The sequence below is a fragment of the Dermochelys coriacea genome, chromosome 7 (assembly GCF_009764565.3).
Source record: "Dermochelys coriacea isolate rDerCor1 chromosome 7, rDerCor1.pri.v4, whole genome shotgun sequence".
NCBI classification, from domain to species: Eukaryota; Metazoa; Chordata; order Testudines; family Dermochelyidae; genus Dermochelys; species Dermochelys coriacea.
In genome coordinates this window covers 119,557,675-119,584,965 of record NC_050074.1, presented here as the reverse complement: position 1 = coordinate 119,584,965, position 27,291 = coordinate 119,557,675, and positions in this window count along the sequence as shown.

Below are 27,291 nucleotides of genomic sequence, written 5' to 3'. Positions count from 1 at the left end.
ATCTCTCTTCCATGGAGATCAAAGGCCAGCATCTCCAGCTGGATTATCCACAAGCATCTGCGTTCCCTCTGTCAATCAGAGATAGGTGCAGGGAGGGAGAACTTTGAAAAATGATGGCAAGAGAAGTAATGTGGATGCAATTTAAGTTCTTCAAGATTCCCAGTACTACAGGCATCACAAAGGCATCAGCTCTCCATTGCACTCTGCTGAGGAGTGACAGGTTCTTCCAGTATCTGCACTTTCTTTTCTCCCCCCCCATCTGTGGCTTTTGCAATGCAATTAAGCTGTCTTGCAGCCATGATGGCTCATCCTATAAGGTGTTAAAGTTCCCATTGAAGTCCATGGGACAAGCTGTGGGAGTAAGTGTTTGCAAGTCGTCCTGCTCCAGAGAAGGAGTACTTGTGGCACCTTAGAGACTAACAAATTTATTAGAGCATAAGCTTTCGTGAGCTACAGCTCACTTCATCGGATGCATCCGATGAAGTGAGCTGTAGCTCACGAAAGCTTATGCTCTAATAAATTTGTTAGTCTCTAAGGTGCCACAAGTACTCCTTTTCTTTTTGCGAATACAGACTAACACGGCTGCTACTCTGAAACCTGCTCCAGAGAGAGATTTCAAAAGCACTTAAGAGATTTAGAAGGACAAGTCCCATTGAAAGCCAGTGGGGTTTGTTCTTTGACATCCATTAGGTGTTTCTGAAACCTTTCCCACTAAAAAGCACCCAAAGGATCTCCATTCACTAGCAAATTAGATGGTGTTTGAACATAACCTGAGGAGTCATGACAGGTATCAGAGTAGCAGCCGTGTTAGTCTGTATTCGCAAAAAGAAAAGGAGGACTTGTGGCACCTTAGAGACTAACCCGAGCATGTTCAAATAAATTTGTTAGTCTCTAAGGTGCCACAAGTCCTCTTTTTCTTTTTGAGGAGTCATGGTAACTAACACAATGTTACACATCCAGGGCTTGATGTCCCCTGATTCAGAGCTCTGCGTCAGGTACAGGTCAGTGATGGGGAAGTCATTAGCTAACAACAGTCAGCTCCCAGATTCTGCACCAGCCCAGCCCCTTACAGAACCTTGTGATATGACTTGGGGAATCAGCACAATTTATGAACTCGGTGTGAGATCATGGACTTCCTGTCTCTGTCTTTGCCAAGCGGGAAACTCCATTTGGTCAGTGCAGCCCTTTGCCTCCTCTGTTGTCCTTTTAACTCCATCTTAGACTGAAATGCCAAAGGGTTGGTGAAACAGGGCTGACAAAAGAGGGCCACCAAATGCATCCGATGAAGTGAGCTGTAGCTCACGAAAGCTTATGCTCAGATAAATTTGTTAGTCTCTAAGGTGCCACAAGTACTCCTTTTCTTTTTGCAAATACAGACTAGCACGGCTGCTACTCTGAAAAGATGGCTGCTAAATCTTGGAACAGCTTGAGGCAAAAGGCTGCCTCCTACCCAGGAGCACTGGTTTGTGAGGGGAGAGGGGGTCTGGCAATGAAGGCACCTGGTAGAAGTCTGTGATCACCTGAGTCTGATTGGGAGGTCACATGACAGAGAATGGGAAGGTGCTAAAAGGCCGAGAGCTGCTCTGTTCAGGATTTCCAGTCATTTTCACTAGCTCAAGTTGAGGGCAGCTGCTGCAGGACCCTGCTGAGGTCAGTGGAGTGCTGCTTACCTGAGCACAGCTGGACCGCCGGGGCGTGGTGAGCTAGGGTGAAGGGCATGGCAGTCAAGGTGTCTGTTGTTTTCTAAATGATCTGTGCTCTTGTGTGCTCTGTCTCTTAAGTAAAGAGTAATGCGGGGGTTAGAATCCGGTGCAAAGTCTGCCTGGGTTGGCTGGCTTTCCCTGTTGCATGCAGCTGAAGAGAGAAATTACTCCAGAAGGCTCACCCCTTTAATGGGATTGCGGGGGATTTGCTGGGGGGGCTTGGAGGAGGTGGCACTAGTTTCAGGACCTAGGCCTGGGATAATGCTCTCACTCAGGTTTGGCCAGGCTTGGCCCTCGTCACACCAGGTTTAGCCCTACCAGCCCTTTGAATGGGCAGTGGGGTGGCCAGTGCTGGTCCAGCTCCTGCACCAGGGCTGCCCCGGGGGCCTGTTGGTACTGCCCTGCTTCCAGCAGCCCATGTGTCCTCTCAGGGATGGGGAGTGACATTTCACCTGGGTGGCTGGGCTGGAAGGCTAGGGCTGAGCATGACATGGGGTCGGTGGTGAGGCGCTGGAGCCAGTGGCTGTGTCAGGGCTGGTTCCACAGGGATTGATGGTGAGCGCCAGGGGACAAATGTCTGGGGATGCCCCTGGCCTGGCGGTGATTGGATTGTGGGGGGGGGGTCTCCACTGCCAAGAGGGGTGGACATGAGGTCTGCACTGCGAGTGTGTGCCTTGAGGCTCAAAGCCAGGGACAGTATGTAGACTTTGCCCAGCCCCACAAGCCAAGGGCACGTGGGATTCAGCGTTTGGATCCCCTTGCAACAATCTGGTGAGTGTCCTGCAGGGGGAGCTTGACCAAAACTGGAATACCTTGTTCCATCAGAGTATCCGTGTAGAGTAGTTCCACCACTCTTCCCTTCCTACTACCTCCATCCTGTATGCTGGGGGTGAGGGTGGAGATGGCCCAGGACCCAGCTCCACTGGTTTGCCATGGACATCTCTGTTGCTGAGTTACAGGCGGAATCTAGACAGCGTAACGGAGACCAGCCTCCTGTGCCAGTAACATGGGTTAACCACACCCTACTGAGAACATTAAATCTCCCTCCCTGTTTCTTCAGAGTTGTAATTCATGTTTTGCATGGTGCTAATTGCCACTATTCTTCAAGGCGGTGTTCTAACATGGCCTGATCTGCTTCTGAAGGCCAGAGTGCTACAGCTTTCAGATTTTAAAGCGTTAATGGTGTCCTCCTACTCTCTTGTAACCTGCTCCCTGCTCCAGACCAGTTTTCTCCCTTCCACCCCCAAACTAGAAGAGGAGCAGAGGAGAAAGGAGCCACTGGAAACAAATGTGTCCCCTTGTGTCCAATCCTTCCCGAACTGCAAATACGACTGGCACCTGAAACAAACTGGGTCAATTGGTTCCCAGCCATGCTGTGAAACTGAATAGTTTATTTCCTTAGTTCTCAGCAAACAGCATCACATAATTGTTTATTATTTAGGCATCCTGCAGTGGGATGTGTGTCTTGGTTAGAGCAAGTTCAAGGCTCAGAAGCCTTACCATCTATCACTGATTTTGTATTTTGCTAGTGAATATCCACTGAGGCGCTAAAGACTGCAAGCGGGTGTGCCTTTGATCCAAAGACAATCACAGACCTCATTAAAGCCAGTGGGGGTGCCAAGCACACTCTGTCATGCTGATCAGAAGGAGCAATATCACCCTTTATGTCAGGGGTAATCCATTTATTTTTTTGTTACGGTCCAAATTTTTTGGTCAAGGTATAGTCAAGTTCCAGACTCCAGAGAAGAAAATACAAAACTAATGATGATCATAAGTACATAAAGATTTTTGCAGTCCATTGAAAAGCATCTGGCAGTCCAGATTTGGCCCATAGTCTGTCTATTGACTACCCCTGCTTTATGTAGGAAAAACAGCTGCAGACCATCATAACTGCAGCTGGAGGCACTAAGCCAAATGTCAAGTCAGAGCTGAGACACGTGGGGCTAAGGAATTTTCCCAGTTGTCAATGCAGGGCTCAGGCTATTGGTTGTGGGATATCTGTGTGGGAGGCAGAAAGTCAGGAGAAAAAGTTGAGTGTGACTCTGAGAGCACATAGAGACCAGGCTACTTGGGCACAGAATTTGCTATTGGGGCAGACATGGAGATTTCTGAGCATGGGAACTGCCATGCCATTGTTTGTTTCCACTGTATTCAGGGAAGCGGGACTTTGTGTCCAATTTTAGTGAATAAAGAAAATGACACCAAAGAACATACCTGACTCATATCATCAATTTCTCATCCTAAGGGGGGAAACCCTACAAGGCCCCAGACATTGGCTAAACTGCTTGGACCATAGGGGCAACAATATTTTGCAGGCCTTCCCCTACCACCACCCCGAATCATCTGCCACTAATTTAAAAAAATACTAAAGTGTCACTCAACAAAATATCAGCTCTTTCTTAAGGCTGTGAGTTTAATTTCTTTAACAGACTCGGGCTGATTCTACACTTAAAAGTTTTGCCAGTTTAGCTATGTCTGTTAGGGGTGTGATGGTGTTTTTAATTTTGGCAACACAGCTATGTCAGTAAAAGCCCTAGACTACACACAGTCATACCAACAAAAAATAAAAAAGTCCTTTTGCCAGTGTAGCTTATTTGATTCAGAGAACTGGTCTAATCTATACCAGCAACAGGAATCTTTGCAGGTGCAAGCTGCATCTACATTAGAAGGGTGTGCCGGTATACTTACCTTTTAAAAGTAGACAAGGCCTCAGAGATGCATCAGAACTGAAACTGTGACATTTGAGGATTGTAATAAAATAAAATCAATCATAATGTTACGTACTAGTTATATAGCGCTTAAAATGCTCAAAGCACTTTACAGACATTAACTCGTTAAATAGAACCAGGATCTAAAGCACTACCGGTCTGGATTTGTTAAACTTCCAGCCATGCTCAGTTTAATTCTAAATAGATTAGAATTAAATTTTCTACAGTGCAAAGAAAATTAATAATATTTTAGTTTGAGAACTAAAAATCATGGGCAAAATTCTCTGCTGGCATAACGCCATTGACCTCACCAGTCTGAGTGAGAAACAATGCCAAATGTCAGTAGATTTGTAAGACAAATTGTACAAAAACAGCACTTCCATTCAGTATCAGTGCACAGTTATTTTGGGGTCAGAATCCGCTTGTATAGCTGTATTGGGATAAACCAAATGTACTCAGAGTGGTGCTCTGTCCCCCTCTAATGGTGGCTGAGCCAAAGATAGAGGCCGAGGAGCCAGCTACAACGTTTGCTGATAGAGATGGGTCTTTAGCTCAGGCAGCAGACTCATGTTTTGAGAACCCAGGTCTGATCTCCACAGCTGAGTACTTGCCCACTGGCCAAGTGTTGCATAACATCTTCAATTCTGCTAGTAATGAATCTGGTTTTGCCATAGCCAAATTTCTTTGGGAGCCCAACTATGTTGGTGGAGAGAGTGGGATCAAGCACGTTTGCACAATCCTGTGCATCCACAAGGGGTTTGTTGGTTTCCTGGAAATGGGACTATATGAGGTCCAATGTGAGTTACCACATGTAACTTTTTTCCCTGCCAACACTGTTAGAACTCAAAATGTCAAGCAGAACGCAGCTTCAGAATGACCATGGGCATTCAGAGCAACTCAGTTCTATTCTTTTCTGTTCGGGTTCTGCCTCCACAGCCAGCACTGTGTTATCAGAGCACTAGCTTTTGTGTCCAACACTGATGACCAGTTTGCAGACCCACACAAAATTCTCGGAGGCCACTGTTGGTTAGAGAAACTCTCTCAACTGGGGACAGGCTAGGAATGGACTATATGAATATAAAGAAGAGTGCAGGAAGAAACAAAGGTGGTGGAAAGAGGGGATCCTCTCTACAGTCCTTCTCTGGGATTAGGGAGGCAAAACTGACTCGAGCAGAAGGTCAGGCAGGGGCAGCCAGAAAGAGTTGCCAGAATCTTTTGAAGAAGACACAAGGCCAGAAGGGATGGATTATAGTTGTTTCAGAGTAGCAGCCGTGTTACTCTGTATTCGCAAAAAGAAAAGGAGTACTTGTGGCACCTTAGAGACTAACAAATTTATTTGAGCATAAGCTTTCGTGGGCTAAAACTCACTTCATCGATGCATGCAGTGGAAAATGCATTCAGAAGATTTTATATACACAGAGAACATGAAACAATGGGTGTTACCATACACAATATAACAAGAGTGATCAGGTAAGGTGAGCTATTATCAGCAGGAGAGATAAACATGGGGAAATAGTTTTACTTTGTGTAATGAAATATTTCCCCATGTTTATTTCCCCCCACCCCCACTGTTCTTGTCAAGTGCTGGAAATGGCCCACCTTGATCATCACTACAAAAGGTTTTTTTTTTTTTTTTCTCTCCTGCTGATAATACTCACCTTACCTGATCACTCTCCTTACAGCGTGTATGGTAACATCCATTGTTTCATGTTCTCTGTGTCTATAAAATCTTCCGAATGTATTTTCCACTGCATGCATCCGATGAAGTGGGTTTTAGCCCACAAAAGCTTATGCTCAAATAAATTTTAGTCTCTAAGGTGCCACAAGTACTCCTATTATAGTTGTTGAGGACTATAACAAAACCCCCGGATGGGAAGGACTCTTTGATCTCTTCACTTCTCAGGGAACTCTGTCGCTGAGGAGGGAAAGCCAGCTGGCACAAGAGAGGCATAAGCCTTATGTCTGACAAGTCTGGATGAACAACCAGCAATGAGAATTCCCATCAGAATGTCTGAAGTTTGGCCTTGTGGACTTTTCATAAAGACTATGGCTTGGGGTGGGACTGGAACCCTGTAAACCAACAGGGGACCACCAGGATCAATTTTCTGCTGACAGTGGTTTCTGTAGTGGTTTGCAAAAGAAGGGACATTTACCTGCTGCTGGGGTGTCAAGGAGCCTTTAACTTGCGGACACAATCCCTTCTGGCCTTCAAATCTATGGGGCAGATTCTCAGCTGGCGTAAATGATTATAGTTCCAGAATGCACCTCATCCCTTTGTCTTGAATATTTAATCTGTTCACAGCATAAACTGTTGTCTTATTATATGTGCGCACAATGCCTAGCAGAGTGGGGTCCCATCTGCATTCAGGGCCTCAAGGCAGTAACATAACACAAATGATGGATAATAACCATGCGTTTGCAGTACATTTGCCACACTGAGCAAAACAAGGGAAGCCCTGCAACCAGTTTTTATAGCGATTACTTGCCTACACTTTCGCTGTAATAGTGTGCTTATTCTTTACAGCCCCCACTCCCATTCTGGTATAATGTGCCTTTCTTGGTTTTATAGCTCTTGGAAAAATTCATTTTAATGAGAGCTGAATTTCGGTGTGTAGATGATTCCCCAAGGGCCTTTTTCTCTTTGTTCTCATCCAGACACCTCAAAGAACAAAAAAAGCTATAAAATGCCCTAATAGGACTGGCAGCACTGTGTCTTACTAGAAGCCTTGCATAGTATTTTGCTTAACAAATAAAGCATTTTACTAATGAGTGAGAGAGAGCAGAAATCCCCACTGGGTTTGCATACTTCAGGAAGCAAGGAGTTCTTCCCAAGCCAAGTATGCTAATTTCACCTTTGGAGAAAATTTCTTTTTTTTTTTATGCCAGTTTTGGTATGGGTAGATATAGCAGTAAAACCTGGGATTTATCTCATGTCCGATGAGCTCGTTATGTCAGTTTTAAAGCTGTTTTGAAAAAAGCTGGAGGAAGTGAGAGCATTTGTGTTTGTTAAAGGGATGCCATCAAGATGAAAGGTTTCAGAGTAGCAGCCGTGTTAGTCTGTATTCGCAAAAAGAAAAGGAGTACTTGTGGCACCTTAGAGACTAACAAATTTATTAGAGCATAAGCTTTCGTGAGCTACAGCTCACTTCATCGGATGCATTATGCTTATGCTCTAATAAATTTGTTAGTCTCTAAGGTGCCACAAGTACTCCTTTTCATCAAGATGAAAAACACTTACCAGTGATCTAGGTTTAAAAAAGTAAGTGTTTTTCATCTTGATGAAAAGGAGTACTTGTGGCACCTTAGAGACTAACAAATTTATTAGAGCATAAGCTTTTGTGAGCTACAGCACACTTCATTGGTAGCAAGTGAGCTGTAGCTCATGAAAGCTTATGCTCAAATAAATTTGTCAGTCTCTAAGGTGCCACAAGTCCTCCTTTTCTTTTTGCGAATACAGACTAACACGGCTGCTACTCTGAAACCACTAATTAAAATGTTACCAGTGATCTAGGTTTAAAAAAGTAACATTTTAATTAGTGGTTTCAGAGTAGCAGCCGTGTTAGTCTGTATTCGCAAAAAGAAAAGGAGGACTTGTGGCACCTTAGAGACTGACAAATTTATTTGAGCATAAGCTTTCATGAGCTACAGCTCACTTGCTACCAATGAAGTGTGCTGTAGCTCACAAAAGCTTATGCTCTAATAAATTTGTTAGTCTCTAAGGTGCCACAAGTACTCCTTTTCATTTTAATTAGTGGCACTGAAATAATTGTAAAAATCTGTTCTCCTTTTCGCCATGGCTATGTCTACGCTGCAAAGTTAACCCAGGTGATTTGCACCCAGATCTGAGAACCCAGTTTAGCCTTGCTTGGGTGTAAACGTCCCCACTGCAAAACCATTCCTGCATTACTGTGTCCTTGGAACTATTAGGAAAGGGACATGACTGGTGTGGAGAAAGTGAATAAGGAAGTGTTATTTACACCTTCACATAACACACGAGTCAGGGTCACCCTGTGAAATTAATAGGCAAACAAAAGGGAGGTTTCAGAGTAGCAGCCGTGTTAGTCTGTATTCACAAAAAGAAAAGGAGGGCTTGTGCCACCTTAGAGACTAACAAATTTATTTGAGTATAAGCTTTTGTGAGCTACAGCTCACTTCATCAGATGCATTCGGTGGACAATCTCCCCACTGTATTTTCCACCGAATGCATCCGATGAAGTAAACAAAAGGGAGTACTTCTTCATACAATGCATAGTCAACCTGTGGAACTCATTGCCAGGGGATGTTGTGAAGGCCAAAACTATAACTGGATTCAAAAAAGAACTAGATAAGTTCCTGGAGGAAAGGTCCATCAATGGCTATTAGCCAAGATGGCCAGTGATGCAATCCCATGCTCTGTGGGTGTCCCTCAGCTTCTGAATGCCAGATGATGGGACTGGAGATGGGGGATGGATTACTCAATAATTCCCTGGTTCTGTTCATTCCCTTTGAAGCATCTGGCATTGGCCACTCTCGGAAGGCAGGATCCTGGGCTAGACAGACCATTGGTTTGACCCAATGTGGCTGTTCTTATCCAAACACCAGTTTGGGAGCTGTCTGACCTGAATGTTGTGTGTACACACCCATTTCTAAGGGATCTTCTTGATCTTTATCACTGGCTCATCCAAAAGTGCAGAAGCAAGCTGCACAGTAGGGCTTTGGGTAAAAATTTGGGTTGTCTAAATGTGGATCTCAAATTTGGTGGCCTGAGCTTCTCTTGGAAAAAACAAAAGAAATACTCCAAAACGAACAAACAAAACCTTTTAGGACCTCCCCCTCAGGTAGTGTACACTGGCATAGTTCCATTTACCACAGCTAAGGATCTGGCTGCCAGCTCGGGTTCAAGGAGGATAACGGGGAGTGATTCTTTTAGACTTCTGCCTTAAAGTGGGTGAGCTCTAAGCCAGATCCCTTCCCAGTCTCTAGCAAAACAGTCATGTCAGAAATCAGAAGGAGGTAGGTGGACAAATGGACTGGGGGAACCAGAGTGCACTGCAAAACAGGTAGCCTCCGCTTCCTAGAGGGCGATAAGTAGAGTGTAAATTAGGGCAACTCAGGGTGTTGACACAGCAAAGAAACCACCACAACAGCAGGTCACGAAGCCTGGATGAACTGGCTTGGGGCTGTGAAGCTAAAACCAGTGCTGGAGGCCAGGCTCTGAGACCCTCCTCTCTTGCCAGGTTTCAGATCCCCAGGCTTGAGACCGAGTGTCTAGATGGCTATTTTTAGCTCTGAGGTGTGAGACTGAGTAGGTCGACCTGGGAGTTGTCTGAGGCTGAAGGTCTTTTTTTTTTTTTTTTTTTTTTTTGCTGTGTAGATACTGTACAGCCCCTGAGGCTGATAAAGGTTAACCTGTTAATTTTGTGATGTATGATCACAGCTGAAAGGTCAAGAAAATAATCACTGGGGAGCTGTCCAAAAACTCAGGACAGTCAGTTTTTATTTTGTGCTTTAAAATCCCTCCCTTTATACCTCAGAGTCCCACTGAAGTCAATGAGAGTCTTAAGTGTAGCAGAAAAGTCGGATTGGACACTTTATATGGTGAACCAACTATCCCTCAAGTTCACCCTTCCCTCTAAACAACACAAACCACTGAACCGGGAAATCCCAGCTAATGTAAGTTGTGTCTGTACTTTTCCTTACCCTGTGGGGATAAGAATGGAGCAGCGGAATTGCTGCTGCCAGCTGGTAATGAAGTGTAAGGGCCTGATTTTCCTCTCACACCGCTGTAAATCAGGAGTGATTCCTTTGAAGTCAATGGAGTTATGCCAGGGTGAAAGCAGTGTCAGAGGAGTCCCAAGGCCTGAGCATGCAATGGTCACTCACTTTCTATAGATCTGTCACTAAGAGTAGATGAAAGGTTGCTGCTCAGATGAGAGCTGCTTTTTAGATTGCAAAAGCCCCATTGATCTCTGGCATTTATATGACTAGAATGCTGCCCACCAGTGCTGGAAGTTTCCTCTCCCCATTGAGAGCTTTGCAAACATCCCATTTTGCAGATGAATTTTCACCCTGTAAACTTTATACTTTAGATCCTGTAATATTGGTGGGACCTTAATCCTTTCCAAGCCTGTCTCTGTTTTCATCAGGAAGACAAAACAATCCTCTGGCCCTCACGTACACCAGAGAAATGCAGCGTGGCTCAGATGGCAAGAGCCTAGGAGGGGGTGTATAGACTCTAAGCCATTTCAGGAGGTCAGAAAAGCAAAAAGGAAGTGTGTCCATATCAGAGGATCCAGAGTGGGAGAGAGGCAGACTCTAGCTAGGGAGATAGTGTCTTGCATAAAGGTAGTTAGTTTGGGAAGCAACTCTCTCTTGCTGGCGCTATTTATAGAGCGCTTTATTTAGTGCATGTCTTCACTCCAATAAACCCAGGCTCTTACCTGAGTTTTAGCCCAACGCCTTGTCCCCACCATCCACACACATAACCTCTGACTTGGCCTAAGCCAAACTAGCATGTATGGCTGGGGACGTGGGTTAGAGCATGAGCTTTGGTTTAACTGGGGCTAGAGCCTGACCCCTTAACAGTGAGGATGCAGGCTAAATCGCCCATGTGCGGATAGTCCTCCACTGTCCTTCCCACCATTCCCCCTGAAGGACAGACAAGTTCTCCCACAGCTGACCCTAAAGCATCTTAGCACAGAATACCTTTGGATGTGCCCCCCCCACACACACATCCTCATTGTTTCTGCACACAGTAACACCAATTGTCTCCACTGCAAAGCACTATCACGCCTAACTAGAGTAACTGGGGTGCTCAGACCAAGGGCCAGTTACCTGGGTTAACTGCCATGAAGACCTACCCTTTGTGTAAGAGGGCATCAGGAAGCAGAAGAGACAGGCACAGGAAAGTTGAGGGTGATTGGTTTTTCTGTGCTATGAAAGGAGACAGGGTTGTATGTTTGTACAGCGTCAAGCACGCTGTTGGTGCTTAGACAACCACAAAATGCTTAATCCCCAGCTGTTGTCTCCAAGAAAGCAGACCTCCCTTAATACCCATTTCAGATTCCAGGATGTCTTTCCACGGGTGCACAGGTGACCCAATCCCCAAATGAAATGACCTTTCACCCTTCTGATTTAGGCAAATCAAGGGTCCCTTTAGTGAAATGACACTGACAAGTATCTCATGAGAAGCCATGTTCAAAGAGGGTTGCAGAGAATTTCCAGTGGAAACTTGGATGCCCTCGGAGACCCCTCCAGACTGTGGCAGATGAAGGATGGATTCCACTGATTCATGGATCAGAGTCCTGACTGGTAGAAGAAGAGTGTCAGGTCCAAAGATATTTCAATCCTCAGATCTATAAAATCATCTAGGGAACCCCACCTCTGGAGAAGGTGGGGCTAAGAGACCCAGGAGGTAGGATACAGGTGAGGGTGTGGTGTGGCTGGCTTCAACTGCTTTCTGTTTCCTCTTGTGTTAGAATGTAGGTCACTATAGTGCTACACCAACTTCAAACTCATGGTGCACTAAATGACAAGAAGGCAGTGCATACAACAGCAGGTCAAGCACCCAGCCAGCTGAATACATCAGAGAATCATGATGTGCAATTGAGCAATTTCCAAACACAGCACCTACAATTAAAATACTGTACCTATGGCCCAGCAGTTAGGGTCACAATTAACTGCTTTGTGACTGAAGCTGGTTGAAAAAGATGGGTTTTCCATGGAAAATGTCAAAATAATGTTAATTTCACTGATTTAGGAAAGGAACAATGTTTTTGTGTATTAAAACTTATTCATGAATTTTTATAGAAAAATTTGGGATTGGAAAATTTTCTGGGTTTTTAAAATTCCTTATTTCCTTTTTTATTCCCTATTTGCCCCCCCCCACCATTTTTCCCACTGACAAGGAAGAAGGGACAAAAGGATGGAAAATAAATCATCCCCACCACCCCCTGCCACGTATTTGCTTTAAATATTTGAGAAAAAAATCTGAAAATGCCCAGTTTTGACTAAACAGCCATTTTCAACCCAAAGATTATTTAGAACTAAAAAATTTCAACCAGCTTGATGCATGACTTTTGCCTGTTCTCTTTGTTTCTCTGTACCTCCATATTCTCATCTGTAAAATGGGATGATACTGAATGATCAGATGGGCCAAATGTCGCTTCATTTTGCTGCCAGGTCATCTGTGCAGCAGCCTGGGACCTTGGTGCTTTGAGGGCTGTGGATGAAAAGTGCTAGGTAAGAACTAGGTATTGTTACCCCTGGTAGTGGTGGCTAAACTGAACAAGAGCTATCCTTGCCTGGTCCACCCTGGCAGACCCCTCTCCTCGTCTTTCTCTGGAGGCCCTGGTCTTCCCTAGTCTGCTCCACGAGAAGCACTAAAGAGAATGAATCCCATAATGCTGGACCATTGCTAGGAAAATTTACATTAAAGAATCGGAGAGCAACACGCTGTTCAAGAATGGCAGAGAAAATGAACCTCAAAGAAAGGAATATAGAGGATGGTTTTTTTGTCTCTGCAATTACGTTTGCCTGGTTGGGGAGAGATCCCTTTGCAAATACCTTTTTGTCTCTGAAATTGCTTACAGCAGTAGGTTGATCCCTTAATCTCCTGTTTAAAGGATCACAGCAGATATAGTCCATGTTCAAGAACAATCCTGCTCTTCTGAAGTGCTAGTTTGTCATTCAGATCCCGATGTTAGTGGTAATACAAAGGGGTAGGAATGATCTGGGCTGTGGAAATCCAAATGAATTTAATTGGAACATTTGGCTATATGGCACATCAGACCAGATATTGCAAGACTCCAGTGGCTTGATTTTTATTTTAAAAATAGAAGGTTTCATATAATTTGATCCTCTTAATTGTTTGTTCCTCAGAGTTACTGATAGGGGAGACAGTGGGGAATACAACACCAGGTTTCTCTACCACAATGAATTATTCACTTCCACTGCTGTGCAGAAGTGGATGTGTCATCCAATTTAATGCAAACAGCTGAAACATGTATATTCCCAAAGATAGTGTGCCCTGTAGAGACAGGGAATTTAGACTCCTGGGTTCTATTCCCATCTCTGCCACTGACTCAGTATGTGACCTTAGGCACATCACTTAAACACTATGAAAGGCACTTCACCCATCTCTAAAATGGGAATAATGCACACAGTACAGAAAGGAGTTTTTAGCCTGATCATCAATATGGCACTTTGAGATCCTCAGATGAAACATGCTGTGGAAGTGCCACCTATTATTACTAGAAAGGTCCTTGCTGCAGTTCTAGAAAGTGAATTTCATGTTTGTGAGGAAGGCAAAAATTTAGAGCCTGAGCCAACTCCCAACTGAAGTCAATGGAAAGTCACTCATTAACTTCAGTGACCTGTGGCTCAGGTTCTTCAAGAGGAAAGATGGTGTCCTCATTAAAGTTCAGGATTCAGAATTCAGGGAGATGGGTTCTAGTCCGAGGTCTGCTAGAGGCAGATCTGATCGGAAGTCCATTGACGTCAATAGGAAGACTTCACTGATTTGGATCAGGCCGTATAGCCAGCACTCATAAGTGGGGCCAGCTTTTTCCAAAGAGCTCCATTCCCATTCAGCCACCAGAGTAAGTGGCCAAACTTTGAAGAGGTCAGCAGATTGGAGACGTGTTGGGTGCTGAGACCTTCTGCAAAACTGGCCAAATGTATCTCATTGGAGCTGCTGGCAGGTGAGCACCTAGTTCCATTTGTGAGTTCTTGCTCAATTCACCTAATCGGTCTTTACCTCCATTTCCTCAGCTGATGTTTGGACCTGGGATAGAAGTTTGGAGGCATCTGTACTTCAAACTGAACTTAAATTGTAGGGTAAAAGGAAGTGCTCACATCAGTATAATTTACAAAGGGCTGGCTTCCTGTGCCTTCTCACAAAGTTTGATATAACAGCAGAGAATTCAGTTGAAAGTTCAGTGGCCTAAGAATCTTTTCCAAATCACTGTCCTTGTGCTTCATGATGTCCTGCCATAACATCAAGTGTTCACCTATAAACCTCTCTTTGGACCATTATCTTGTTGTGGTGGAGAGACTTGTATCCCCAGTGACCCTCAGAATTATGTCGTCCAGACTCTTGTCACTCCTGGTGGGGCCACTCTGGGCGAACAGATCTGAGGTGTGCTTCCAGATGAAACGCGGTCCAAACTTCTCAAGACCCCAGTGTCAGAAGAGGCATATTCGAGAACCTGCCAGCTCTCTGAGGCTGTGAAGGCAGATGAGGGCTGCAACAGAACAGAGACCTCTGGTTGTCTCAGACTTTCCTGCCGCTGGGGCCATGGCTCTTTCCTGTCAAGTTTTGTGCGGTTGTTGCCTCTGCACCAGCTCCCCCAGGTTAAAAGATTCCATGTATAGGCCCCTGCCAAGGGCGTTAACATCTCCCACTAGCAAAGTCCTGCAGCGATGGATGAGTTCTGGTAGGGATGGGAGCAGTGATCTCTGGGAGTACCTAGTCACAAATCTGCACGCAGCCAGTGGCTGAGTGTTGGTCGACTTGCGCTTGGATTTGTGAGACAGAAGGGCATTTTGGCAAGAAGAAGTTATATGAAGAACATAAGAATGGCCAGACTGGGTCAGACCAAAGGCCCATCTAGCCCAGTATCCTGTCTTCTGATAGTGACCAATGCCAGGTGCCCCAGAGAAAATGAACAGAACAGGCAATCATCAAGTGATCCATCCCCTGTCACCCGTTCCCAGCTTGTATTACAAATATCCCGTGTGACATTGCACCCCATAATGCTTTCTAGAAATATGCTTATACGTGTAAATATGGCATAACTGGAATATGTTTTATGCTAGATATGCCGTGTAACATATCTTTGCAAAGGTTATGATCTATTGAATATATTCATCCTATTTGTATGCATGTGTCATTTTTATATTTGAAGTTAAGAACATTGACTCTATGCTTGTATTTAAAGTGTTTGCTGTAGGAAGCACATACGGGAGATTTGGTCAATATAGTGTGAAGGGGTTGTTCAAGTAATTGGGAGTGCTTAGCTAACAATGGACCTTGAGAGATGTCAATCCACATCTGAGTTTTCCTGAGAATGTTCAAACTAACTTGTAAACAATGGTGTCAGCCTGCAAAAAGCTGAATCATTCATAGACATGTGACTTGCCCAGGTGACTGCAAAACTCCATCTTGTTGGGGGATTTTACACAGGAGAACAAAGGGGTTTCCACCCACAAGAGAGAGACTATATAAGGCTCTTGAAACTCCTCCATTTTGTCTTCAGCTGGTTCAAGAGAGAGCCTCTCCACCTCAAAGAGATGCCTGAAAGAAACTGGAACAAAGGATAGTAACTATGGGGGTGTGAGTGATTGCTGTGAGTGATAGGAAGAAGTCTAGTCTGTCAAAGAAGCTTATTGGAACATCTCTGAGGGTGAGATTTACCTGCATTTAGTTGCCTACTGTATTAGGCTTAAACTTGCGTGTTTTTGTTTTATTTTGCTTGGTAATTTACTTTGTTCTGTCTGTTATTACTTGGAACCACTTAAATCCTACTTTTTATATTTAATAAAATCACTTTTTAGTTATTAATTAACCCAGAACAAGTATTAATACCTGGGGGAGCAAACAGCTGGGCATATCTCTCTATCAGTGTTATAGAAGGCAAACAATTTGAGTTTACCCTGTGTAAGCTTTATACAGAGTAAAATGGATTTATTTGGGGTGTGGATCCCATTAGGAACTGGGTATCTGGGTGCTAGAGACAGGAGTACTTCTTAAGCTGTTTTCAGTTAAGCCTCCAGCTTTTGGGGGATGTGGTTCAGACCTGGGTCTGTGTTTGCAGCAGGCTAGCATTTCTGACTCAACAAGACAGGGCACTGAAGTCCCAAGCTGCTAGGGAAAATGGGCTCAGAGGTAGTCTCAGCACATCAGGTGGCAGTCCCAAGGGGGTTTCTGTGACCCAACCCATCACACCCTGCAACAAAGCAAAGTTGAAACATTTTAATACATAAGCTAATGACTTTTGGACTTGCTGGAGGTCTCATCCTACAAAACGTGGTGTGCAAAACCTCTAATTGACCCCAATCAGCATTCTGAGCATGGAGTACTTGAAGTATCAGTCTGTATGTGTAATTACCATTATCCAAAACTAACCATATAGGGTCAGATTTCAACATTCTTAACGCCACACATCACTACTGAGTGGGAGTAAGGTGTCAGCATTTGGCCCTATGTTGTTCCATGGCATTCCTTTACCAAGTTAGACCTGCAGAGCCACAGCTTTATGAACAAATGTGTTTACATTGCCACCTTGCAGAGCAAAATGCTACTGGCCTCAATTTAGACGCTGTTAAAGCGTCAGCGTGAGGGTGTTATGTGACTCTTGATTTTTGGGATGTACAGCGTACTGTAACTCGGTGGCAATGTCTGCTCTCCATATCGTTCCAAGGCAAAATAGCTCTTGGCTGTGCAGGTGTTGATGACAGATGTTTCAGATCAATTGCTGGAAAGAGATAACAGGAGTGTCTGGGATCATTACAGGATATGAATCTTTAAAAGTAATTATAGGTGGTAACAACCAAGATGACCATCGAATCCCTCCGGTCTGCAGTGCACGGGCCGAAAACAACCGCAAATGCTCTTTCCCTCTGGGAATGCGCCTGCTGATTGCGAGATCCCACTGCTGTTTGATGTGAAGTCACATTGTGCATGCTAACAAGGAGCAATTTTCTTCTTCCACATTTCTTCTTAGTATAGCAGATCTAATTGGAATCTGAGGAAGTCTGCAAAGCAATTGGGTGGTAACTTTCTTCCTTGGGCGTAATTAAGAAAAAAAATCTTTTTGCCTGAGGTGGTATTGACTTTTCATATTTAGCATTTCACACACTAGTGCTGTTAAAATATTGTGATGAGGCAGGGGCCTCGTGCCAGCCCATGGGCCCAGCTAGCCCCTGCAGCCAATCCAAGCCTGGAGGGGAGTGAAAGAATTGAGCCTGTCTGAGTTCAGAGTTGATTGGCCGGGCAGGAGCTCTGCCTTTCCCTAAAGGGAGCTTTGCCAGCAGAGTTGCAGAGCCAGGGACTTGCTAGCTGGAGCAGCCATGGAGGAGCAATCGTTAGACCCCAAGAGGCAAGCGCTGCATAAGTCAGAGACTCTTTGGGAATGAAGCCAGAAGGAAAGAGCAGGGAAGTCCCATAGGAAGGCTGCTGGGTGGCTCCATATTTAGTTGGGTTTGCTTTTTATTTTAGAACAGTTTGGGGCTAAGCTCCTCCAGCACCCAGAAGGGGATAGAACTGAAGGGACAATTAGTCAGTGGGCCAGAGCGTACCTCAGTGGCAAAGGAGACAGAGCTTTCTTCACCCTGGGGAAAGCCGTGGTCAAGTTGGGGCACCTGGGAAGTCTATAAAGGGGTCCTGCTCCAGCCTGTAGTACTGAATATAATATCTCTCACCAAGGAAAATAATCTATATTTGTCCTTACTGGGGCTAAACCTTCATTGACAACACTGGGAGTTGGCCCGAACACCAACTGGAAAAAAAACACTGCATGAGACCTTTAGGGTTTGGCCTCATATTTGGAAAATGTAGAAAGATTCTAATGAAATAGCTGAGGGGCTGGGGTGTAGCTTAATAAATTTTCAGGCCAGACGAGACCATTCTGATCTTCTAGTCTGACCTCCTGCATTGCATAGTGAAGTGTGTACACTACTACCTTCTACCGAATGGCATCTGAACAGTTCAGTGGTGTGACATACTGCTAGCAACTGATTTAGAGTCTTTTTCAACCCCAAACTAGCCTTTATATTTTAAATGAAAATTTTCATGGAGATTTTTGTTTCTGTGTGATCCCTTTTGTTCAGTGTAAAGCTTAAAAAAATAAATTCGCAGGGTTTGGGGGGTTTCCAGTTTTACAATACCAAATTTTTGTTGTTTTTTTTAGGGATTTTGTTGGGAGGTAGGGGGAAGGAGTTGGCAAAAAAACTGGAAATTTCCATTAAAAAACCCCCACAAGATATTTTGTTTTCTTTCATTCAACACTTTTTGCAGAAAATGTTTGTCATTTTCTTACGGGTTCTGTCACCCTGGCATGGAGGTCTTTGGTGTAAAAAGTAGCCTCAACCTCCCTTCCACCAGTGGGCAAGCTGCAGGAGGTCCGTGTAGTCCTCCGAGTAGTCACTGCTGGACAGCAAATGGCCTACTGATGGGGCTGCTACGTTGAACTCCCTATGGAATTTCTCTTCCCCACCCCGCAACCTCAGCACCCTGCCATGGATGCTCCAAAAGCAGGTCATTGACTGCAATTCCATCTGCCCTCGCATGTGGTGAATGCCCCCCTTTCCTTAGCCAGCTTCAGTGAATATTGACCTCTCAGCTCCATCTGCTTGCCTCTTTTTCTGTGCCTCTTCTTCACCTCTCTGTTCCATCCAACAATCTCAGGACATATCTGCAAGATCTTTTGCGCTGCAGCTGTTGCCATCTGGAACAGCTTTGCTCACCCTGTCTGCTTTATCAATGCTCTATCCTTTCTCAAAGCGCATCTGGAAAAATGCCTCTTGCTTTTACCTCTTAATCTCTCTCCCCGTCTCCTATTTATTCTGAAACTCTAACGATCTGAATTAGCGCCATGAAGTGTGTTGGACTGCTTCTCAAGAAAGAGTCTGCAGACTGAAGTTGGATTGCCTGGTGAACATTGTTATCGGGTGCTTGATAATGCCCTTCTTTTTTCCTGAAGAGTCCTGATGTTCAACACAAAGTTTATTGAAAGGGTTTTAGTCAGAAAGGAGAGCAGTGGGTGGGGGGTGCTGGGCTGTTGAGCTGCTGATCTCCACCTTGCTGGATAGTAGGAATGGAAGAGAGCACCGTTCTGGGAGTGATGTGGCTCATAGAGAAGGACTGATAAAGGGAAAGGATTCTGAATCTGGAGTATTTGTTAAAAGCAGCCAGAAAGGACTCTGCTCCTGTTGCAGGGAAGAACATGCTGGAAAGATATTGGAAACAGGTCCAATCTTAAGCAACAATGATAGAGGATTATTTGCATGGTTACAAGGCAGGACCAGTTACAGTATTTCTGTACTATGGGTTACACAGTCTCAGACCACATGTCTGTGCAGAGTCAGAATCCCCGTCTTGCAAACCTGCACAGGATACCTAGACCTTAGAACAGGTCTTCAGCAAATTGAAGATGAACAATAAAATGGCAGATAAAATTCAATGTTGATAAATGCAAAGTAATGCACACTGGAAAACATAATCCCAGCTATACATACAAAATGATGGGGTCTAAATTAGCTGTTACCGCTCAATAAAGAGTCCTTGGAGTCATTGTGGATAGTTCTCTCAAAACATCCACTTAATGTGCAGCAACAGACAAAAAAGCAAACGTTAAGAACCAATAGGAAAGTGATAGCTAATAAGACCGAAAATATCACAATGCCACTATATAAATCCATGGAACAACTACAGCTTGAATACCGTGTGCAGTTCTGGTCACACCATCTTAGAAAAGATATATTAGAATTGGAAAAGGGGCAGAGAAGGGCAACAAACGATTAAGGGTATGGAACAACTTCTGTATGAAGAGCGTTTAAAAAGACTAGGACTTTTCAGCTTGGAAAAGAGACGACTAAAGGGGGATATGATTGAGGTCTGTAAAATCATGACTGGTGTGGAGAAAGTGAATAAGGAAGTGTTGTTTACTCCTTCACATAACAGAAGAACAAGGAGTCAACAGTGAATTTAGTAGGCAGCAGGTTTAAAAGAAACAAAAGGAAGTATTTTTTTCACACACAGCACAGCCAACCTATGGAACTCATTGCCAGGGGGATGTTGTGATGGCCAAAATTATAACTGGGTTCAGAAAAGAATTCAGTAAGTTCCTTGAGGATAGGTCCATCAATGACAATTAGCTAGGATGATTAGGGACACCACCCCCTGGTCTGAGTGTCCTATCTCCTGTTGTCTCTGGTAGCCAGAAACTGGGAGTGGACGAGGATCCCTTCCTGATTGCCTGTTGTGTTCATTTCCTCTGGGGTAGCTGGCATTGGCCACTGTTTGAAAACAGGGATACTAGGTTAGATGGATCTTTGGTCCACATCCACAGTTTGTGGTGCTTCATCGCCCTCCAGTGGTGGGGAGTACACACACACACACACACACACACACACACACAAGCTTGCTACCGGCTTGGCTGAGTGAACTGTCTTTTGCTCAGGCTGTAGAGGTTTATGCTTTTATGATTAAGGCTGCGAGTCTGTCACAGATTCCATGACTTTCTGGGACTTCTGCTGCTGGCAGGTGTGACTGACCCCAGGGCTGCCCAAGCAGCACCCCTGCCCCAGCAGTGGCAGTAGTCCCAAGCAATGGTCCAGAGCAGCAGCTGCACCCCAGAGCCCCCCGAACAGGTATATAGTACAAGACACGGACAGGTCACGGGGCCATGAATTTTTGTTTATTGCCCATGACCTGTCCATGAATTTTACTAAATCTTAGCCTTAATTATGATCCCTAGTGTTGATGACCCTCTCAGGGCTCTGGCTCAGAGTGGCGTTTGAGGTATAATGCTTTTCAGGGCTATTCCCGGGATGGGGTAGCTTATGCATCTTCCTTTGCTCACAGCCTAACCTTAATAAATTGTTGTGCTTTCCAGTTATGAACCAGCAAGACTCAAGCATGTCAAGGGACCCCTTATGAATGGGCTCAGCTGAGGGCCTTTCTCACATATAATCATTCAAATACCCCCACCCCCCAAACCAAGCTTATAATTAAAGCTGGGGGCAGCAGTAAGAAGATTGATTCAGAGGCAAGAACAGAAAGTGGCCAGCCATGTCCAGGAAGCAGTCAAAGGGCTCTGAAGAAGCGTCAATCATTATGGCCCCCTACAACTCTAATCAATCAATGCTGTCGTCCCCCGCCCACACACACATGTCACTTCTACCTGCCACCCACCCAAAATCTAGTAGCACTGCATCTTCAATAGGGTAGTAAAGGGCACTTCCTTAAATGATTTTTCAGTGCAGTGGTTCAGCAAGGGAATAGGGCACAAAAACTGAAGGCTTCAGTATTCGCTTGCGTGGAATGACATTTTACTGCATGACATTGGGAAGAGAAAGCCAGGGTTTCACAGCTGTTGTCTAATATCCCTGGGCACTGACCTTAACCTAAATAAATGTTGTTGTTTAACAGTCGCACACTGTCAATGTACATGATCCTTTAAGGACAAGGAAAAAGCCAAAGTCCTAGCCTTTAAGAACTTGCAGTCAAATGAAGTTAGTGATATTCTGTCTTTTTATTTGAGGGATGAATTTGGCATAATCTAGCTAGTCATGCATGGCACTGTGTGTCAAGATATGCTGCAATCTAAATTAAACTCTAATTCATTGTAGATCTAAAGAAACAATTTGCAACAAATAATTTATTAGACAAATTTAATCCCTTTTTCTTTTCAGGAATGGTTTGTAACCAAGTTACCTCCCCCCCCCAATCTATTAATTATACATGCACCCATTAATGTTGGCGACTGTTTTATGGTCTGAATCTGAAAGGTGACTGTCAGTTTTGATTGGACATGTAAGTCTGTCATAAATATAAAGGGAAGGGTAACCACCTTTCTGTATACAGTGCTATAAAATCCATTCCAGCCACAGGCAAAACCCTTTCATCTGTAAAGAGTTAGGAACCTAAGGTTACCTAGCTGGCACATGATCCAAAATGACTAATGAGAGGATGGGGGTGGGGGAACAAAAGGTTAGTCTGTCTGTGTGTTGCTTTTGCCGGGAACAGATCAGGAATGCAGCCTTACAACTTTTAGTTAGTAAGTAATCTAGCTAGAAATGCATTAGATTTCCTTTTGTTTAATGGCTGGTAAAATAAGCTGTGCTGGAAGGAATGTATATTCCTGCTTTTGTGTCTTTTTGTAACTTAAGGTTTTGCCTAGAGGGATTCTCTATGTTTTGAATATGATTACCCTGTAAGGTATTTACCATCCTGATTTTATAGAGGTGATTCTTTTACCTTTTCTTTAATTAAAAGTCTTCTTTTAAGAACCTGATTGATTTTTTTCATTGTTCTTAAGATCCAAGGGTTTGGGTCTGTGTTCACCTCTACAAATTGGTGAGGATTCTTATCAAGTCTTCCCCAGGAAAGGGGGTGTAGGGCTTGGGGGGATATTTTGGGGGAAGACATCTCCAAGTGGGGTCTTTCCCTGGTCTTTGTGTAAGACACTTGGTGATGGCAGCATACGGTTCAAGGACAAGGCAAAGTTTTTACCTTGGGGAAGTTTTAACCTAAGCTGGTAAGAATAAGCTTAGAGGGTCTTTCATGCAGGTCCCCACATATATACCCTAGAGTTCAGAGTGGGGAAGGAACCTTGACAAAGTCACATGGTTTTAGTTCCCTAATTGGATGAGCATGATTATCAGAATCAGGTATTCAGCATGGAGGCTCACTTTTGCCAGCCCAAAATGTGCTTTCCATGAATTTTCTGCAACATTTGCTTAAATGTTGTTCCCATGATCATTCTGTCCTGTAATCCTGTTCCCTGAAAGCACACAAAAGTATTGCAGTTGCAGCAAACTAATTAAAAAAATGAATATGGAAATTCCTTCTCAGGATTCATTCAGCTGCTCATATTTTATTGGAGACAGAGTCAAACACCAATTAGCAGAAATATAAGACACTGCCATCATTACAATATTTCCAGCATAGTTTGCTCAAAATACTGTAAAAAGGCAATCATACTTGAAACCCACCAGATAAAAGGCAGTCTTTTGATATTTTGTATTATTTCAAAGCAGTTTTGATGTACTTAGGTGGTGGTGTTTCATGCAGGGATAAGATTGTATGGCTGGGAGGGACAGGAGAAAACAAAAAATAAGATGAGAAGGCATATGAAACTCAGAAAGAGGGAGAACAATAGGGGAGAAAAACAATGTTCTCAGTACAAGCAGCTATAGCCACAAATGGATATGAATATTGAACCCAACCTATTTGAAACAGAATAGGAAAATAAGAGTTCCAAGTACCACCCTGAATAGTGGTAGCCATGAAAATCTAAGAAACTTCCAGTAAAATTATAAACACTTTATATTCTCCATGTGCAAATGCTCTGCTCCCAAAGTTGTACCTACTCTTAACATTCATAGCAAAACATGTCCCTTTGTTTGCAGTTACCATAATCAATAGCACTGAATTACTCATTTGGAATCCATATAGGCTTGCTAAATGGGGAATGCCCTTTGGTTTCCATGTTCAATAGATAATAGCAGCCCAGCTTCTCTAAAGTTTAGGGCGCTTAGATCTGGGGTTCTAGTTCTAGCCCTTCTCGAGTTAGCTAGATTGTCGCTAGCCTTACATGCAAGTGTAAGGGGATAAGGAGGCGCAAGGTGTCCTTTTAGGCCCTTGTGCAGATGGTTACCTATGGAAAGATTGCAACAGAGGAGTGGAAGCAGATTCTACAGAGTTGCTGTTTCTTCCCTAGGCATGCAGGTGGGGACAGGGCAGAACAAAGACTTGGTCCCAACACCGGGCCAGCACAGCAGTGCCAACATGCCAAGTGACATTTGGCATGAACTTCCTTGAGTCACAATATGCTTCCCAGGCTGCATCTGAGGCAGGGCAGCAACATGCTCCCCCTTGCTAGAGTAGCTCATAAAATGATTCTCCACCACTGAAATAATAATGCCCTGGAAAATATGGCAACCAGTTGTATTCAGACAATGAATCAAGTCTGTCTCCATTTGGGACCCCAGCTACTTGTGGAGAGAGCTTGTTTTTTAAATGTGGTGCAACCTCGCCTGAAGTCATCATGGATATCTGAGTCAGAATCAAGCTTCTTGTCCTTTTTATACTCCAGACTGACACCCCATGACCCGTTCTTCTTGACTGACCTGGGAAATGTGTCTTTGCTTCCCACCTCCATCAATCCCATTCTAATAAGTAGGGATGGATGAATTTCAAATGGTTCAACTTGAGTCAAATAAACACATTCCCAAAAGTCAAGATCCTTCTCTAAACTTTAGTCAAAATTATCCAGACTTTTTGGATTTTCAGGAAACTGGTCAGAGAGCTTCTTGGCATAGGTGTTTCTGATGATAACTCTTATGTGGTAATTTCTGCTTACTGATGAATAAGAAATTACCATAGATGTAATGCTTGTTTCACAATCAGATGCAACACTTGTTTAGCAATATTTTAGCATTTCTAACCAGAAACAAGTCCCACAAAGGGGTATAACAAAAAAGATGAAAAAATAATACAGAAAAGATATTCAAACTTTATTTTTAAACCTAAGAAAGTTCAGCCCAACATTTTTAGGGGCTAGTTTGCTCAGTCCTAAAAATAAGAATCGCTATTCAACTTTGTATCAGGTCATCCCATGACAATCCCCATGTAGAGAGGATTCTCAATCACCCGCTGGGAAGGGGGAAATTCTTTGCACATCACCATCCATGCAAGCACACTTGGGAGGTCCTGCAAGTGTGGTGTGGAGATCCGCTAGAGGATCCCAGCAGGGTGCAGGTTCTGGGGACTGAATCTGCTGGAAACTCCCTGCCTGCAGCTTTCCTCTCTTCTGTGGGTTTTTTAGATGACCTCTTATAAAACACTTCCAAGGCTACAGAACCTATGCTGGTAGGGCCTCCGAGGGTAGACTCAGTGTGAGACAGCTAGAGGAGTAGTTCTGCTGGCCCAACTGCACCACCTCCCTGGATGACGTTAGCTAAGCGGATGGAAACACTCTTTTGACAGTTTAGTTGCATTTACACCAGGGGTTTTGCAGGCATAGCTATGTTGAGGGAGGGTGATTTTTTTTCTTTTGCCCCACATTCCTAGCCAACATAGCTATGCCAGGATAACTTTGTAGCTAACAGAAAAGGAGTACTTGTGGCACCTTAGAGACTAACAAATTTATTTGAGCATAAGCTTTCTTTTCGCTGTAGCTCACGAAAGCTTATGCTCAAATAAATTTGGTAGTCTCTAAGGTGCTGTACTCCTTTTCTTTACACAAGTACTCCTTTTCTTTTTACAAATACAGACTAACACGGCTGCTACTCTGAAACCTGTCATTTGTAGCTAAGAACAGGCTTTATGGAATCAGATTAAGGCTATATGGGGCCCACATTGCTCACAAAACTGTAGTCCCAACCTGCGTGTAATGCTTCCTGTGAGAAGAGTTTCCTATGTTGCCCTGGACTTTGTTGCTTTCCAATCTTGCAAACCCCCTATAGATGATCTACTCCATACAATTTTGCCTGGAAGTCCCTCTAGCCTATTATTACACCAGGCAAGCAACTGAAAATCATAAACCGCCTAAAGCAAAATGCAGTAAGACGCATGGGAAAAGTTCTCACCTGCCTTCAAGTCCTCTGTTTTCACCAGTTTGTTAGCCCTTTAATTTGTCTCCTTGGTATCAGAGGCAGTCTCTCTAGTGTGAGCTGTCTGAGGCCCTTTTCAGCAATCCATTGCTCAAAAACGATGGACCAAGGCTGGCAGGAAGCACAACAGGATGGACTCAGGTTAGACAAAGCAAGGGAGCTGCTGTCTCTCTTTTTCCAAGAACAGCAGCAGGGAATTCAGCAAAAGAAATGCCATGCCTGGAAATTAAGTGACTCAGAAGCTTTACAGCAACATTGGAGGCTACTATTTAAGTCTGAAGGCATGTCCTCACTTTGGAGAGCATAATTAAGCTTTCACTGCTGAAGCATCTGGGGCCAGCCTGAAACAATGTAATGAGTCGCTAATGGAATCCCTTGCTGTGTGTGTAGGAGGGATCTGGGGATTCAAAGCACCCAGAAATATCTTCTAAAACTAAATGGAGAGCAGACTTTGGAAAAATTAATGCAGCTATTTATTAACTTAGCAAACTTTTAAATAGGATATTGTCTGTTTCCCCCGAGTTAGCTGGTCAGCAGCATGGGCACCTGCAAATTGTTTATCATTTGTAATACAAATCAGAGTTTCTAGGCACTGTACAAATACAAAGGGAAAGACAGACCTCATTGTCCTGGGAAACAGACAAGACAGACAGCGGGTGGGAGAACAGCAAATGGGGACCTGAGGCAGGAAGAGATTAATTTCAACTGCTTTAATCACAAAATAATCCTGGCTTCTTAGCTAGTTTGTGCCCAGAACCAAAATTCCCATTTCACAAGAAAATCCGATATCTAAAAAAATTGTTCTGAATCAGAAAGAAAAGCCAACATTTTGAAATTTCCTATGAAACTACATTTTTGAAAATTGTTTGGGGTTAATCAAATGCTGCATTTTGATTGTGGCCGTGTAATTGTATATTATTTTAAATTGTTACATTTTATATTTAGTTTATTTTATATTACTTTTTTAGAATGTAAAACAAAATAAGTTTTACAACAAAAAGTTGTTTCAAAACCAAAACTCAATATTTCTTCCCCCACCCCGCCCCCATGAAATTTTGTGAAATTGACACATTCCCAGAGAACATTATGATTTTGATGAATGCTCATGGGAAAACGTTGAGTCAAAAAAATTCAGCCCGCTCTACTAGTTAGTTATTATTTGCAATTTAAATGCTTATTATAAACGCTGTGCTCTAACTGCTGGGGTCAAGACACACCAAACAGAAGCACAAGTCACTCCCGACTATATTAGAGTTGGTGCATGTAATGTTTTTTTCCATTTTTTCTCTTCTTTTGCTGATCAGCAACTTTTTTCTTAGTTTTAGTAAGATCTGAAGTAGTCCTGAAACATGTGGAGTAGGGCTGTTTCAGTGTAACTCAACTTAATTTTTTTTTTAGAACTTAAAAGTTCTATAGGACTTCAACACAGTTAGTGTTCTCCTTAACAAACAGCATCAGTTGTGTTCCTGTTGACATGCTTCTTATATTTGAATTATTTTAGAATAGCAGTACGTTCTGTCACAGATCCGGCCAAGCACCCTCTTGCTGGCCATTCACTAGAC